This window comes from Tupaia chinensis, unplaced genomic scaffold, assembly GCF_000334495.1.
Source record: "Tupaia chinensis unplaced genomic scaffold, TupChi_1.0 Scaffold140338_1, whole genome shotgun sequence".
NCBI lineage: Eukaryota > Metazoa > Chordata > Mammalia > Scandentia > Tupaiidae > Tupaia > Tupaia belangeri.
This window is the reverse complement of record NW_006200215.1, coordinates 320,103-323,166: the sequence shown is the minus strand read 5'-3', so window position 1 is coordinate 323,166 and position 3,064 is coordinate 320,103.

The window sequence follows — 3,064 nt, the reverse complement described above, 5'->3', positions numbered from 1 at the left end:
ATATATATATATGTATATATATGAAAAATTTCTAGAGAAAGGGCGAGGGAGAGAGAGACAGAGACAGAAAGAAGACAGAGACCATCCTACCTGGCTTTTCACTGGGTCTTGGGCTGGAAGGAAAGGTTTAGGGCAGAGGCTTTCTGGTTAAAGGGACAGGGCTAGACCAACCTTAGATGTACATGTATTCTAGCTTTTTGCTGGGTGTTCGGCCATAAGGAGAGGTTTAGGGCAAAGACTTTCTGGTTAAAGGGGCAGGGCTTGACCCACTTCAGATGCACATGGATTCTCGCCTTCCACACATTGAGGGTCAAGGCAGGTCTAGGTGCACAGTAGAAAAACATCTGAATACGTTTAGGGTCATAGTAAACCTCAACACCCACTGGACTGGTACAGAAAGGGAGAAATTCATCTTTTTTTAATTTTTTTTTTTTGGAAAGGTTTTTGCTATAGGGCGCGTGCACTCGTCAGACAGACAGAGAGAGACAGAGAGACAAAAGGTGAGAAATCACCCCCCGGGGGGATGACCATGCCGCAATCCCTTCTCCTCCATTCTCCTCTCGGGATCTTGGGCACTCACGTATACGTGCCTGGCGTGAGTTTAAGCCACTGGGTCCGGGACTCGAGCCACGGTTTGACTACGTGGGAGTCCAGCGACATAGCCATTACGCTAACTGCTGGTCCCAGGGAGAAATTCATCTTAATAAATCTAAATTGTAATTCCTTTCTGTGGATACCACGTTGCAAAACACAGTAGTAGAGGAGAAATAGAAGGACCTCACAGTAAAGTGAAGTATATAAGCTTACAGTAGCAGAAGTCTAACAAAATGGCCAAATGTGGATATACCACCAAATGACTAAAAAAATCAGAGAAAAGAGTCTGTAAATTGAGCAGCTGGGAGAAATACAGAGCTGCAGTGACCGTGGCTCATCTGCTCCCATGGACCTTGCAGCCCAGCCCAGATGCACCTATTCCCTTGAAAGTGTGAGGTCTTTGTAATATCCAGTTCCATTGACAAAATTGCAGGTTGCTTGATAAGAGTCAAGAAATGAAACTTGAGAAATATTGCAGGTCATCTCCTTCACACCTCCAACAATCAGAATTAACTTCCAGAAGGTAGGATGCAATGTATAATCTATCAGATGACCAGAAACCATTGCAGAATCACAAAAATATGGGAGATCAAGAAAATATCTCTCCCCTAAGGGGGAAGAACAGCTCTTCACAGACAGTACAATGGAACTAATGGAAATGTCAGAGAAAGGATTTAGGATATTTATAGTGACAAAGCTAACAGAGTTGCAAGAGAAGAGAGACAACAAACTCCAAAAAATGCAAGAGAAAAGAGACAATGAGTTCCAGGAGGTGAAGAAGTTCTTCCACGATCTGAAAGAGGAAATACACACCATAAAGAAGAATCAAATGTAACTGTTAGATATAAAGGCTGTAATGCAGAAAATCAAAACCTCCCCTGAAAGTATTAAAAACATATTAGATCATGCAGAAAATCAAATCTCAGATGTAGAAGACAGAACCTCTGACCTAGAAAAACTCACCAAAAAGACTGGACTGGACCCAGATAGGAAGTATCAGGGTGGCCAAATCTTTCCCACATACTCCTTAAAGGTCCTACACCACTCCCAGAGTCTTTGAGGGATATAGTATGTATTTCTGGGTCTACCAGTGCCAGCCAGCCAGGCCCTCTGTAAGTCCCAAAGCCGCAGGGGGTCATGGAGTTTTCCCCACATTCTCCTTAAAGGACTTGTGAAATTCTCAGCGATAGTAAGGCATTGAGGTTTTTTGACTGGGTTTTTCATTGTTGGCCAGACCCTCTGCCAGTCCCCAAGCCAGGGAGGAGGGAGTAGGGTTGGGAAATCTCTCCCCTCTATATCTACAATGCCCTATGAATCTTCCTAAGACAATGATGAGTCTGGGCTGTTTGGCTGTGTCTTCTTTTGCTGTCCAGGCACTCTGAAAGTCCCAGAGTAAGGAAGGATAGAGCAGGGAAGTATAACCGCTCTCATATACTCCTGAACATAGCTGTGCAGTTCCCAGAGATGGTAAGACTTTGGGACTTTTTGTATGGGCCTTCCATTGCTGGTGTGACCCTCTGCATGTCCCAGAGTCAGTGATGAGGATATTTTTCAGGTCCAAACTTCATTCACATCATGAGACTTTTCATATTACCTTAAGTTCAGGCCCCTCGAGTCAATGCCCAGTCACATTGGAAGTAGACAGTTTTTGAAACAAGAGGGAAATTAGTGTGAAGCTAACATATTCCACAGAGAACTACACAAGCACACAGCTCCAGAAACCTATCCCAAATAAGTAGGGAAAAGTGTGTAACTCATTAGACACTTAAAAAAACAAAGCAGAACCATGGGAGCAGCAGTTGGTGTAATGGCTATGTCACTGGATTCCCATGTAGTCGACCGCAGTTCGAGTCCCAGACTCAGTGGTTTAAACTCATGCCAGATGCGGGTGCATGTGTGCCCAAGATCCCGAGAGGAGAATGAAAGAGAAAGGATTACAGTGTGGCCATCCCCCCTGGGGGGTGATTTATCACTTTCTGTCTCTCTGTCTCTGTCTTTCTGGCAGCCCGAGGCCCCTTATAGCAAAAACCTCTCAAAAAAATTTAAAGAGAGAGAGCACAAGACAGATAGAGAGACAGCCAGCCAGAGACAGATAGAGGACAGAGGTTACCCTACCTTGTCTGAATATTTTGGTAGTCTAGAAGATGAAGTCTACAGCATAACTTCCCTGAACAGGCCAGGACACACCTCAGCATTAAAATGGCTTCTTGTCTCAATATTTTGGGAGTCCAGAAGATCATCATTCTTTGGTACTTATTTATTGACTAATTGATTAATTTTAATTTTATTTTTGTGTTTAATTACTGTGCATTACTGTGCATCATTACAACATAGGTAAAGATACTGTATATCATTACGGTGTATTCATCCCATCATGAATACACTGTACATCAGTCTAGTCAATTACCTTCTACATTATAATCATAAAATTTCTTTCCATTTTAGGTCCCTTAAATATTTTGCTTCTTTC